Raw genomic sequence first — 14,881 nt, 5'->3', positions numbered from 1 at the left:
ACTGATACTGTTTTTCATCAAATGGCTTTTGTCTGTACATATTAAACCAATCCATCCTGACTGTCCTGCAAAGGGATGGAATGCAGTTAGTCATTAACTGAACTTGAAGCCTCTCTTCCAAAACTACCAATTTAACTCTTCAATGGCTGGAAAAGGCTAGGCATTATCTACATGTAAATAAAAATGTGAACTTCAATGTATCAAAATGGCTTATTCAAATGTGGAAAGCGGTCTTTGTATAAATTGAGGAAAAGCATGAAGCACATGTATGAATGGATAAGGAGGGGGAGTAATATATGTAGAAGATATTCCTCTCTGCTACATGTATTTCACCAGCATTTGGAAAAACTAACAATGGCTATGCAGGCTGAGATATACTGGGAGCTGTCCTAAAATAATTGTTTCCAAGCTCTGTCCGACTCACCCATGGGGCAGATTCTTGCAAAACAGAAGGGATATCAGCTCCCTCCTTCCAAGACCAACCATTTTGTTGGCAAAGAAAATATTAGCAATTATCAGTCCTGAAAAACACCAAAATCAAGACCCAGCAAATGCAAATGAAAACCACCAGGGTGAGGGGAGTTTCCCAGCAGACAATGGGTCATCAATTAAATAGCCTTGCCATTCAACAACAGAACAATACACAGATTAACATGTAAACCACTTCCTCTCATCCAACAGTATATATATCCCACTCTCTTCCATGCCAGCATCCTCTGAAAATGCCAGCCACAGCTGCTGACGAAAGGTCAGGAATAACCTCATAGCCCAAAAACCCCACAAAAAAACTAATAGTTGTTGTTGTTTCGCTGTTAATCTAGACCAGTTTGCACTCTGATTGGATGCTTTCCCACCTAGTCCCCTTTCCCCCTTTGCTACCCCAGTGAGTGTGTGAGGAAATTTACAATGCACACACATACACTCCCCAAAGAATAAATAAAATGCATTTTATTTATCATTTAGAATCATAGAATCATAGAATCACAGAGTTGGAAGAGACCACCAGGGCCATCCAGTCCAACCCCCTGCCATGCAGGAAATCCAAATCAAAGCATCCCTGACAGATGGCCATCCAGCCTCTGTTTAAAGACCTCCAAGGAAGGAGACTCTATCACCCTCCGAGGAGTGCATTCCACTGTCGAACAGCCCTTACTGTCAGGAAGTTCCTCCTAATGTTCAGGTGGAATCTCTTTTCCTGCAGCTTGCATCCATTGTTCCGGGTCCTGTTCTCTGGAGCAGCAGAAAACAAGCTTGCTCCCTCTTCAATATGACATCCCTTCAAATATTTAAACAGGGCGATCATATCACCTCTTAACCTTCTTTTCTCCAGGCTAAACATCCCCAGCTCCCTAAGTCGTTCCTCATAGGGCATGGTTTCCAGACCTTTCACCATTTTTGTCGCCCTCCTTTGGACACGCTCCAGTTTCTCAATGTCCTTTCTGAATTGTGGCGCCCAGAACTGGACACAATATTCTAGGTGGGACCTGACCAGAGCAGAATACAGTGGCACTATTACTTCTCTTGATCTAGACACTATACTTCTATTGATGCAGCCTAAAATAGCATTGGGCTTTTTAGCTGCCGCATCACACTGTTCACTCGTGTTCAACTTGTGGTCTACTTGGACTCCTAGATCCCTTTCACACATAGTTTCATTCAGCCAGGTGTCACCCATCCTATATCTGTGCATTTTATTTTTCCGCCCTAAGTGCAATACCTTACATTTCTCAGTGTTGAATTTCATTTTGTTAGCTTTGGCCCAGCTTTCTAGTCTATTCAGGTCATTTTGAATCTTGATCCTGTCCTCTGGGGTATTAGCTATTCCTCCTAATTTGGTGTCATCTGCAAATTTAATAAGTATGCTCCCAATTCTGTCATCCAGGTCATTGATAAAGATGTTGAATAGCACTGGGCCCAGGACAGAGCCCTGTGGGACCCCACTGGTCACTTCTCTCCAGGATGAAAAGGAGCTATTGTTGAGCACCCTTTGGGTTCGGCCGGTCAACCAATTACAGATCCATTTAACCGTTACTTTGTCTAGCCCACATTTTACAAGCTTGTTTGCAAGAATGTCATGGGGAACTTTGTCAAAGGCCTTACTGAAATCAAGATATACTATATCCACAGCATTCCCTTCATCTACCAAGCTGGTAATTTTATCAAAGAAAGAGATCAGGTTTGTCTGGCATGACTTGTTTCTCTGAAACCCATGTTGACTTTTTGTGATTATGGCATTGCCTTCTAGATGTTCACAGACTCTCTGTTTAATGATCTGCTCCAGAATCTTTCCTAGTACTGATGTCAGACTAACTGGACGATAATTGTTGGGATCCTCTTTTTTCCCCTTTTTGAAGATGGGGACAACGTTTGCCCTCCGCCAGTCTGCTGGGATCTCTCCTGTTTTCCAGGAGTTTTCAAAGATTATTGCCAATGGCTCCGATATTACATTTGCCAGTTCTTTTAATACCCTTGGATGGAGTTCATCTGGTCCCGGAGACTTAAATTCATTTAGATTAATAAGGTGTTCCTCTACTATCTCTTTACTTATTCTGTACTGAAATGCCCCTATCCAATTTATTTATGGAATTGTCTTCCTCCCAATCATTCACTTGCTTCTTCATGCAGAGATCTTGCACACTCCCCCCATACCTATATTGCTGATCTCTGGGTGAGTGGATGACTGGGGTGTGTGTGTATGAGCTCCATTTACTGAAATAAAAACAAAGACAGCATGCTGAACTGGTGTGGGGGAGGATCAAAATAGGGGGAAGAGTAAAAAGAGTAAAAACAACATGATACTTGGGCAGGGGGGGATAAGAGGGAGAGGATAGCAGAATCTACCCCACTCATCTCTTGGATAAATATACACTGAAGTAGAAAAACATGGTGACACACACCAGGCTTGCCAGACCTAACCAGTCCCACCCAAGAAAATTCAGATTTTTCAAGGAGAATTTTGTGGCAAAAGATGACTTTTAGAAATTAAAATAAAGCCATCTGAACTATATTCACTCCAAATTCACAGCTATTTCCCTGCAAATTGTCAAAAACTTCATGTGCCTGGCTCATGACCGCTGCAAGGTGAGGCTGATTTTATTCTAGTATATACTTTTTTTGCATATTGATCCTGCTCAGTCTGAAAGTTTTTACAAGACAAACCAAGTAAGGTATTGTCTAACTAAAGTACTTCTGACAAGCTGTAAAACCACCAGTAGCAGCAACAACAACGGTGAGACTCAAGCCACAGCCCTGCTTTTAAGTACTGTACTCAGAGCAAGCACCTACATTTGAATGTATAATTACAACTTTTGTTTGTTTGAAATTTAGCAGTGGGAATTGCAACAGTAAAATCACCACACCTTCACACCCAATTGGTTAGTGCACAATGTTGCCTAGGTTGTTCTAGATCATATGGATATTTGCTAGGGTATTGGAAACCGGTTTCTTATAAACCTATGCATGCAAGACACTGGAACCTAGTTGCTTGCTTCACCTCTACATCCTCTTAATAAGGCACAGCTTTCTATCTACAGTTCAGCTGTTCCCTTGAGTTTTTTTGTTTCTGTTCTTGGTTCTTGCAGAAGTTCTCTGTGAATTTGGTTCTATGTGGTTTAAACAACTTTGCACATGGTGGACAAATCAGTTTTGTTCATGTCTTAGGAACCTTTGCTCTTGTTTGATGAGGCTAGCTTACTTTAAAGGCAATTCTTGCGTCACCTTGTCCTGATCCTGCAAGCCATATCTTGAACTTGAATCTCTTTGCCCATAATCTTGTGCATCTATACCAAGTCTCTCAAATAGCTTTTTACAGTAAATTTCAGCTGGCTTGATTTTTCACTTTGCTTTTGGAAGGGTTATTTTCGTTACTAAAAATGGCTAGAATTCTGTATTCTGTAACCTTGAGTCGTGAATCTATAACTGCTTCATATATTCAGTAAGACTACACAGATACAATCATGAATCTATTCCCATCATCGTAAATGCCCTTCCCTGCCACCCTTGACAACCAGCAGCTGGACTGAGTGAAGGAAGGAAGTCTGTTCAGTTGCCAATTAGAGTGTAAGAAGTGAGTGATACTGCAACAATCAGAAGCAAGATCCCTGTTGCAGTTCCTCATGGCAAGCTCACTTGCTGGTGGGAGGGGAAACATCATCCTCTTTGTGTCCTGACTGACAGCTGAATGGAACTCCTTTGATCAATCCAGCTGCTGGATGTTAAGATGGCTTGGGAGGAGTTGGGCCAGGACAAGTTATTTAATTACACATTCTTAACTAAGAAGCCCAGGTAGAATATTGATGAATATTATTACCAGTTGCAGCACTCGGAGAGTGCAGGGCATACGGGCCTCACTGGGTAACACCCCAGAAGAGTGGTGACACCTGGAGGGGTCCTCCTGATGCTGCAGACAGTGCTGGCACCTGCCCCTCATTCTTCACAGCCATGGATCCCTGAGGAGGAACCCAAGGCAGTGGAAGAAGAGGAGGGGCAAGGCCAACTCTCCTGGCTTTGCCTCCATATGGCTTCCTGGTGAGGAGATGCCATGCAGAGGTGAAGGGAGGGGCAAGCCTCCTTTCACTCCCCTCCCTCACTTGCCTGTCCACCCCCCCACAACCCTCCCCAACTAGTTGTTGTTGTTCTCTATTTTCCTAGCTGTATAAGAGTTAACATATAGTTAACCTACCAATTGCATTAAAAGCATGTCCTTGAAAAATCAAAACAACAAATATCGACAACATAGCACATTATTAACGGTCTTAACCCTCCGCCCCAGCCACCAGTCTTAAAAGGCCTCTTGAAACAAAACGTCTTCACCTTCTTGCAGAAAGATAACAAGGAGCCTCTCTAGGGAGGGAGTTCTAGACCTGGGAGTATCTAGTGAAAAGGCCTTCTCCAGCATCCCCACCAGCTGTAGCTGTGAGAGTGATTGGACAGACTTATATGTGAAAGTAAGATCTATCAGATAGCCTGGACCTACCGTAACATGTAGAGGGCTTTATAGGCAATACCTCTAAGCCTAGTATTGAACCTTTGCTAAAAGGTTATTTTGCTGAATATAGTCAAATATCCACTGTCTGTGTATCTAACCACTTTTAAATCTAGCCCTTTCTACATAGAGCTTTAACCAGTTGGGTCAGGACTCTGAAAAGTTACTTTTTCAACTATAATTCCCAAGATCCCCAAGCCAGCTCTGTCACTAGCTATGATAGTTGAAGGATTTTATGATGTGGAGTCCAAAAAAAGTACAATTTTCAAGCTCCAATAGTAATAGCAAGTACATTTCTATACTGCTTATCAGTGCTCTTAAGCACTCCCTAAGTGGTTTACAAAGTGTAAGTTAATTGTCCCCAACAATCTGGATACTCATTTTAGTGACCTCGGAAGGATGCAAGCCTGAGTCGAGCTTGAGCCCTTTTGCTGATACTCAACTTGCAAACCTATGGTTTGTGAGTGAGTGGCTGCAGTACAGGCATTTAACTACTGCGCCACCAGGGCTCCAAGACAATCATATACCAAGAAATGGAACATTACTTTTTAGCTTTTTAACTGCAACACTAGTACAAAAGGTGTCTTTGAATGGGACTTGCAAAGGAAGGGTTCTGAAGTGGTCAGGATGTATTACAGACAGTGGAGTTCAATTGGAGGAGCTAGTTATTTTCAGATAAGTATTACACATTGCTTTTTGATATAATCAAATCATCTGAAGATTATTTTGCCTCAGCCACCTGCAACCTAGCATTTCAGATGTCTTTGACTACAAACCCTATTATTCCTGAAAGCATTGGAAGATGGCTATTGTAGTCAAACCTATTAGAGGGTGCTGGGGTGAGGAAGACTGCTCTACCTAATCCATACCATATAGCAAGTGCCAGTACTTCTGCTGCATGTCCCCTCATGTGGCAACAGCTGGTATACGCAATCCCAGGGCAGCGGTCTCTCTTGACCTTTCCTTCTTGTTGTTGTTGTGTGTCTTCAAGTTGTTTCTGACTCAGGATGACCCTAAAGCAAACCTATCATGGAGGTTTCTTGGCAAGTTTCTTCAGAGGGGTTTGCCATTGCCATCCTCTGAGGGTGAGACAGTGTGACTTGCTCAAGGTCACTCAGTGGGTATCCATGGCTAAGCCAGGATTTCAACCCTGGTCTCCCAGTGTCCTAGTCTGATGCTTAAACCATTACACCACACTGGCCCTCCTCACCTTTCCTCTGACACTGAAATCAAAGGAGAAAGGAGTCACCATGTGAAATTTACTATGATGTCACCATTTCAAAATGGGGCATGTTATTCAAGCATTTAGATAGCCTTGGGTGAGAACAGAAAATGAAATAGCAAGGTTGGCGTGCAACTACACTGCTTGAACTATCTCCATTATCATGCTACCCTATAACTGAGGCCTGCTTTGGTCTCTGAATGTTAAACACCCAGAATTATCTAGACTTTAAGAACCTGTGCTTAGAAATTAGTTCATTTTCATCACAGAACCTCCCCTCTAAATCATTGTTCCTTGTATGTATGGATGCATGCATGCATGTATGTATTTTTAATATGCCACCTTTCTGCCAGCATGGGATCCAAGGTGGCTCACAAGGCAAATAAGAGACTTTGGAAGACTGATGCCTCACTAAGATGTGGAGATAAAATGTACAGGAGTGAGATAATTGGACTAAATTGTCTATTACTGGAAATGTGACACATTAGTAATCTGTCTTATTCCGCCCAATAAGAATTATAGGATGTCACTTATCTTTGGAGGCAGAGCACTGTTTAGTTGATGAGCTCTTTATTCCATAATAGCCTCCTTGAGAATTAATTGAGCTCTTACTGTGGCTCTGCCTATTATTATACATACACACAAGCAACACTTAAGACACAGCTGTAATTAATGGCATTCAAGAAAATAGGAGCTATTACATTTCTTAAAAGCAAACCAAATTATCTATGGATGCTCAGTTTGCAGTCCAAGGAATGGCCTGTTATGTCAGTCACTGGGAGCAAATGATGATAATATTGAACATTGCTAAAGGAATTCTGTTTTCTTCCTCTCTTGTTACCTTTATCTTTATAGCATTGCTGCAGGCTTCTCTCACTCCCTCTGCCCATCTCTCTTGCTAGGAATTGCCCCCATTAAATTTCCTGCCTCTGTCTAGACTGGATCCAACATTCCACTTTTATTAGCAGGTAGAGTTCCCACTCACAAAAGGTACCTCTGTCTGGACTTCAGTGTTCTCCTCTTCCACTCAGCCCTACACTGCTCAACCCACTCAAAATGTTCCTCCATTGACCCTCCATGTTGCATTTCAGGAGAGGGTAGGTGCCATGGGAAAGGTACAAAAATCCCCTTCTGCCTCCATGACTTTAAATGGGACCCTTTGCCCTGCTCAGGATCTCAACCTACCTTTTCTATAACAATTACTTCCAGATCTATTTCTCTGATTTTGAAGTTCCATTTAGGGAAATGCTTCTTAAGCTACCTCCAGATCTTTTGGACTTTAGTTCCCAGATGCTCTAGACATTATGAACAATAGCTACAGACTCCAGGTGGGGTGGTGGTGGTGGTGTTGAGGTCCAAAACACCAGAAGGACCAAAATACAGTGGGTCTTTGGTATCCACTGGAGTTTGGTTCTAGGGACCCCTGTGGATACCAAAATCCACAGATGCTCAAATCCCATTAAATACAATGGTGTAGTAAAACAATGGTGTAGCCTTTGTGCCCCAAATGGGAGCAATGCCCACACTTCTAGTATTTAGGGTTCTTCAATGGTCCGATCCCAATTTTAATTCCTCCCTGACCCAGTTTCATCTGCTGCTGGATGTTTCTGGTTCAGAAGTTGTTCCAGATAGAAGACATATACAGTATGTCTTCACTCCTGCTGATTCTCATTATCTGAAATGATCTCTCTTTATAATTCTCTATAATATAATTTTCTTTCCCTTCTCATAACTCCCCCTTTCTCTTCAAAGAAGCTGGTTCTCAATCACCATGGATTTCAGCAGATGTAACACCATTTCACTTTCCTCACACACTTTCATTCTTATCAAAGCATTACAAAATCCTGACCTGTTCTTTTACATTACCAATACATTGCTCTCAGAAGACACCCAACTCCCCCACCAACATGTTCTATCTCAGGACTTTGGAATGGTGCTAAATAAATGTTAGTGATATTGCAGGTCAACGCACAAAGAGTATTTGCTATGATCTTTTGGGAGTTGGCAGTTTTTTCAAGGCAAATCTCGGGTCTAACCAGAACTATGAACCTACAGTGGCATATCAGTTATACAGTGAGTATAACAAATGCTTACCATAGCAGGACAGCTACTCCATTCTCATTCTCTCTTTCTCCCCTCCCCCTTAAGGAAAACAATATATAAATGTCTTACATCTTGTTCTATATGTATAGAGGCAGGGATTGGATGGCCTATGGACAGCATCCAGCCTACCAACACCTTTCCTCTGGCTCTTACAATTTACACTACTGCAATGTGGTGACTCACCTGTGAATTGGTCCTCCCAAAACAGTTGAGGTCAAAACTTTGAAGGACCTTATTGTTATTCCATGCTTGCTTCTCTAAGTGATAAGGGCCATGTTTTCCCAAGTTTGGTTTCCTATGGAAGTGTGAAGGCTTAACAGCATTTTATAATATTTGTCTTGAAGAAGCTGATGGATTACTACTGAATTTGGTGCTTAATTTCTGTAGCTAGTGCTAGCAACTCACTGAAACAAAAGCAAAGCACTAGAGCAACATGATTATCACAGCAGCAAAAAAACACAGAATGACAAAAAAAACCTACTGAATCCAATAGTGCTGGATAATACCATACAGAGCAGCAAGGTCAGTACCCAGAGCAAGGCTAAAATGAATGTAAAATGTGTGTTTATTGGTACATACCACTGAGCATAGGTGGAGTGATGGAGCCAAATTCATTGTTCCATATTAGATTTCTAGAGAAGGGAAGCCCCAGGCCTGCTAATTTATACAGTCCTTCCTCAGACTTGAAAGGCAGCCTGTAGTTCTTTTCACACATTCACAATCTTTAGATGAGAGTGCAGGGAGCGAAGTCTACTTTTGCTCCATTCAAATGACTTAAGAGCATCTAACAACTAGTTCTCATAGAAACACATCACCTGTAATTTCCATAATGAGAGAAATGTTTGGAAACTTTGCTATGGACTGTCAAACAGCAGTTGCTGCTTTTCTGGCCCATAAAACTCTCTTGTACAAACCCTTGTTACCCAAAATAAGGTGGGGGGGACTGGGAGTTCTCCACCAACTGTGTCAGCAGCTCTTTAAAGGTTGGGGGAATTGTTTAGCTCAAGGAGGCTTACAAGAGGCTGGGTAACATGGAGTGTCATTTCCATCTATTTATACCAGTACTAACTGAGGAGGACTCCATGTTTGGGTGAATAAGAAGATTTTATTTAGAAATATGCAGGAGTGTAATACAATAGTAATTCAAACAGGCACACCAGTCAGAACTAACCAAAACAGAGGTATAGAAATTGGATACTAGAGTTTTAGGGATGTAGAGGGGTAATATTGATTTGTCCTGGAAAGGAGACCACAAAAATGGCTCAGACAATGTCTGAGGGAGACACAGTGAGTAGAAGAATCTCGGTTTTTTGTGGGGGTTTTGGGGCTATGTGGCCACAGAACATGGCCACATAGCCCGAAAAACCCACAAGAAACTATGGATGCTGGCCATGAAAGCCTTCGACTTCACAGTCTCTCTGTGCACAGTATATTTGCCAAGGTTAGGTTTGAGACTGATATTTATATCTGAGATCCTAGCCTCAAGGGGTATTAGGTGCTGTTTTGCAATGTAACAAAGGCCTGATGATCTTTCCAGGAATTGACAATGGGGATATCGGGTATGCCAACACCCCAAATTTTATGAAGATGATTACTGTTAATCTATACAAGGCAGTATATACATTATTCTGTATGGTTTCTGTGGGTCAGAAATATCAGCCATTATGCTTATTCGAGACACAGTAACTGAAAAACTACTTCTGTCCAAGACTGGTACTGCACAATTACTCCTTCTATCCTGTTCATAGTGCAAATGCCCATGAACATTAATAGAGTTAATGCCCAAGGGTCCTCATGTCCACTTTCACTTCTAGACCTTACTATGAGATGGCCTCTTGCTTGTTGCACCAAAGGTCATAATCAAAGATGCAGTTTGCATCTTTGTACACAAGGAATGCCAGAGGTCACAACACACCTCCTTGAGCAAACAGGGATCTGGGCCAATTGATAAATCATTTACAAGCTAAAGTCAGATGTGAAGAGCTAGAGATTAACCAGGTCAGTAGGCATCCTAACAGAATGACGTGTTGGAAGAGCTGAACCAGCAGATCCTAGGACTATAACCAATGAGATTCTTGTGCACTGTCCAAATGAAAGCAAAACACCCTTTAAGAGACAGACAGTTTTATCATATCACTATGGATTAGCAGCTGAAATGCTTAATACTCAAGTTAGAAACCAAAGTTTGGATCCTTGTTCACACATACAATCATGAGTGATTTGAGAGGGAAGTTACCATCTCTCATCCCTGGTTTTCAATTTAAAAACAATACGTCCATCATTAAAACAAGGGATGTTTGGGTTTAAAAGAAACCCTGCATGTTTGGCAGAACCTTGGTTGTGGTGGAACTACTACATTAATTACAGCTTAAACAAACACTTCACATTCCCAAGCCAGATGCAATAAAAAAAAATCTGAAGAATGCTTCTGACCAAGGTGCATAGTAACCTCAGAAGTGTATTCTTCTGTAACAACCTTGTTTAGATCTCACTTGTCTCATCTCAAACTAAAAGTGGTTGAAATTGATGACAGTGATTTGAACTTTACTTTAAGGTGACTCAGACAAGGTGCAAGAGGTTGCTAGAATGAAGAGAAAAAGCAATCTTTGTCAATGTTGTTTCCAGGGGATAATTATAAACAACTGCTAGGCAGCTTCTACTCACCCCATTAGACCCAATTTCAGCCTCACTCCTGAGATTACAAGTCTCATCCAGCCCAGAGTTATAGATTAGAGCAATGCTGAGTACCAGCTTTTAAAGAGAGTCATAAGGACTGAAGAGTTTGGAAGAGCTGCTGAACAAAGCTCCAGATTTGGGGGAAAAAAGGCTTATACTGGCAGTGCTACTGTCAGAAAAGACTTTGCAAAGGCCCTACAGCTGGATATACTCACAGGTACAATATTTATTTAACATATTTCTCCCTTCTGTCCTAGGACAACCATTTAAAACACAAGAACCATACAATACAATAAAATAGGATGACTAGGCTACTATGATTCTTATCATACAGTCAATTACTATCACAACACTATTGTCCTGCTGCCTTGGTTAGGCCCACATTGCAAGCAAGATATTTGCAGGAGAAGTGAGTTTTGTCACCTGGTCAGAGAATAACAATAATTTTATCATCATCCACCCCATCAACCTAGTTAAAATAACACCTGATGCTTTATAGAGTAACATAGACAGCCCCTTCCCTTGTGACTTGAGGGGCTCACAATCAAAAACCCAGCACAGGAGAAAGCAACAAAGGAATGAGAGAAAAATAGCAAGGTGTGAAGGCAATGTACATACATTAGTTCAGCTGGCAATAACACAATGGATGTTTAAGAAGACATGATGAGTAGATACCTGCTAAAAAGATCAGTACAGAGGTATCATAAAACTACATTTTAAGTAATCAGCGTGGCATGTCAGAAATGTTTTAGCTGAACAGGAATATCACAATCTAGCATTTATTTTTTTGCTTGTTTCATGTACAGCATATCTTTTCTTCAACCAACTCAAGGTCTTTTTAATTAGTTTTTCAACTCCCCCAATATCTTTGCAATGATCTTGTAAAGTAGGGTAGGCTGGGAGAGAGGGTAAATGAGAGATCACTGAGTTTCATGCCTCATTGGATACTAAAATGCGGACCTCTCAACCCATTGCACCACAACAAATATATTCTTCTATTGTGTCCTTCCTCTTTGTTTTCAGCTATTCCTATGCATGGCAAAAGGGACATGGTGGCAGGTGGGATTGCCTTATGTGATCACTAACAAAATGAGAAAGAATCTGGCACTGACCCAGGATGCAATGAGATGAAAGGTGCACTTCAGATTCTTTTTAAAAAGGGACTGTGCCCATCACAACTTTAATGCAAGGAATGTTCTATTTAAAACAGATTGATGGATTCCAAAGCAAAAAAGTGTGGCCATCAGTGGATACACAGAATTCCTCATAGTCGTGTAGATATCATGGTATGTGACACTTAAGGACCAAAAAGGAAAAAAATCACAAGAAGGGGGAATGATTTTAAGAAACTAGAGATATCATTCTCTTAAACTGTAGTCAGAGAGTCATGAAGAAATTGCTATTATTTACACCTAAACTCTGGATCCAGAAAGAGCCAAGTATGGAAGATACAACCTTCTGGTTAATTGTGCAAGAAAATACATCAGTAGGAGGTTTTTTAAAATATATATATATATATATATATGAAATGAATTCTGCCAACTAGCTCAGGCCTGAAGGGAGATCTAAGAAGCAAAGAATCTAGCTAAAATGGGCCTCCCTCAGATTTTTTTTTAAATCCAGGATCTTGAATGGGTGAGTATGACAACAATGTACTGTATGCATATCTCTTTCTCTCTCTTTAAAAGAAAAATAGAGGTTTTAAAATGTGGGATTCAAATGGACTTCTCCACACCTTCCCACTATGTTTGCCCCAAAGACTTTACCATGTCTTGATAGAAATGGCTGTGGGTCTTTTATAGCCAAGAGTACTCATGAATGATATACCAGACGTTTGTTATTTCAAGGAAACTCATGCAGTGCCAATTCAATAGCTTTGATAAAAGTTCGGCTGTGAAAGATTTATGGTTTGTTTTCTTCTTTAATTAAAAGAGCACCCTGGAATTCTTTTAGAGTTAAGAGTCTTTGGATGGAGATCTAAAAGAAAGCCATTCACGTTTCTTGAATGTGCCCCTTTAATTGCAATCTGACACAAGCCAGGCAGACTATTAAGCCCTTTGCTCCTTGCACTGGAAGAGAATAAGAACAGGTAAAGTCCTGTAATTCTTTAACTAGGAGAGCAAGCATTGCTTTAGGTGAACAACAAATACTCCCTTGTTTCTTTGGCTCAAAGTTGCTGACCAAAGTATCTGCTTCACAACCGACAGTCCTTCAAAGCAAAGAATATCTGCTGTGCCAGAAAGACAATAAATACCATTTTGTGCTGTTGTTGTTTTGTCTCAAGTTGCTAACCAGAGTATTTGCCTCACAGCAAACTACCACAAAGAACAAGTGTTGGCATTGTCAAAGATAGCACTATGATCCTGTCTCCTCCTCTGGTTCACGGTCCTGAAGGTCCTAATGTTCATCATCTCATATTTGTGACTAACAGGGGAAGAGCAATCCTTGTTGCTTATAACCATGGTAGAATGGCACCTTTTTATATGCAGTGAACGTTAGAGGCTAAAGGACTGTATACTTTGGCAGTCTATTCTCCTTTAGGTTGCCTGATGATTTGGTCCCTAGGAGCTGTAGTAAGGCAGTGCTATCCAAACGTAGATCCCCTCAATCACCCCATGTCCCAGACAACATGCCCAATGATGATGAATGCTGGTTCAAAACTTGATGACCAGCAAGTTGGGAACCATCACAGTAAGGGATTGAAGGGTTTAGTCTGAGAACATGAAAAGTTCTAATGAAATTTTGGTTGCTCAAAGGAATTCAAAGGGCAAGAGTGATTGAGGAGACTATAGAGGGAATAAAATATTTGGATCACATCTTAAAATTTAGTGTTTCAACCCAAGTCCTATAGGTCCCTTCAAAACAAGGGTTCTTTGGCAGAGAAACTGGAGTTACACTAATAGGATCCAATAAACCCTCAAAAAGACATGGTGAGAAAAACTGAAAACACATCCCACTGTGGTGAACACAGTCCTTCTCTCTCTCTCTCTCTCTGGTGTTCTGCAGGTCTGAGGGCACCTGCCATCCTTTGTAATGTCTCAGAGAAGTTTTAAGAAAGCAAATGGAGCCCATTCATACTTCCTCTTGAGGACTCTCTTCATTTAATGTATCACCTTCAAGGGGAAAAGATAGAACAGACATATCGTAACACAAGCTGATATTGTGGGTGGACACCACTGTGAACTATTTAGTTATATTTTAAAATTAAAATAATTATAATCCACACTATACTATAAGATCTCAAAGTGAAACTGATCTGAACAGTATATTTGTTTATTTTTGATGTTAAAACAATTTAAAAAGAATTTTTAAAATGTAAAACATACTAAACAATGTAACAATTTAAAATAGGTTTTACAAAGCTAAAACAGTTTAAAGCCATGTGCATGGACATTTTGGAACAAATCAGTTGGGCCCAAAGACTTCTATAGCTGTGTTTTTACTTGGTGTCAAAATGAGGCCAATGTAGGCACCAACAGAGCCTCCATAGCAAGGTATTACACACTTCGGGCACCACAGCTGAGAAGGCCTCCTCCCAGATCCTCACAAGTTATTTGACCACATTGCTGGCACACAGAAGGAGACCTTTCCTGCAGATTTCAGTCCTCAAGCAGGTTTACATAGGATAGGTTTCTCTGAATCTCAATGCTGGTGCCATCTTCTTCATTGCACAGGGGGAGGAATCTCAGGGTGAGAGCAATCGTTAAAAATTCTTTATTAAGACTGAGACTTGGCCTTTTTTATCTGAATAGTATACTCTGTGTAATAACATTGCCCTAGTGATTGCACCTTTCTCATATATAATAATAATAAGTTGTCTCTTTATCTCAGGTTTTGGCCCTGAAATTTCCTGGGATAGTCATGACCTGACAAAAGAGAGTCTCTCCTTAAAGCAA

General features: G+C 40.9%; 1 long non-coding RNA gene across 4 annotated transcripts in view; it reads right to left on the bottom strand.

Moving 5' to 3' along the window:
• The window catches only part of LOC121929984, a 47,483-nt gene that overhangs the window by 4,670 nt on the left and 27,932 nt on the right, over positions 1-14,881 (bottom strand). The window contains exon 4 of one of the 4 annotated variants that reach the window (XR_006103792.1): positions 10,974-14,098. The exons of the other annotated variants lie outside the window; for them this stretch is intronic. This is a non-coding gene — a long non-coding RNA (uncharacterized LOC121929984). The remainder of the gene's footprint in view (positions 1-10,973; positions 14,099-14,881) is intronic. 4 annotated transcript variants of the gene reach the window in all.

The sequence above is a fragment of the Sceloporus undulatus genome, chromosome 1 (genome assembly GCF_019175285.1).
Source record: "Sceloporus undulatus isolate JIND9_A2432 ecotype Alabama chromosome 1, SceUnd_v1.1, whole genome shotgun sequence".
Lineage (NCBI taxonomy): Eukaryota > Metazoa > Chordata > Lepidosauria > Squamata > Phrynosomatidae > Sceloporus > Sceloporus undulatus.
This window is presented reverse-complemented; position numbering and strand designations above follow the sequence as displayed.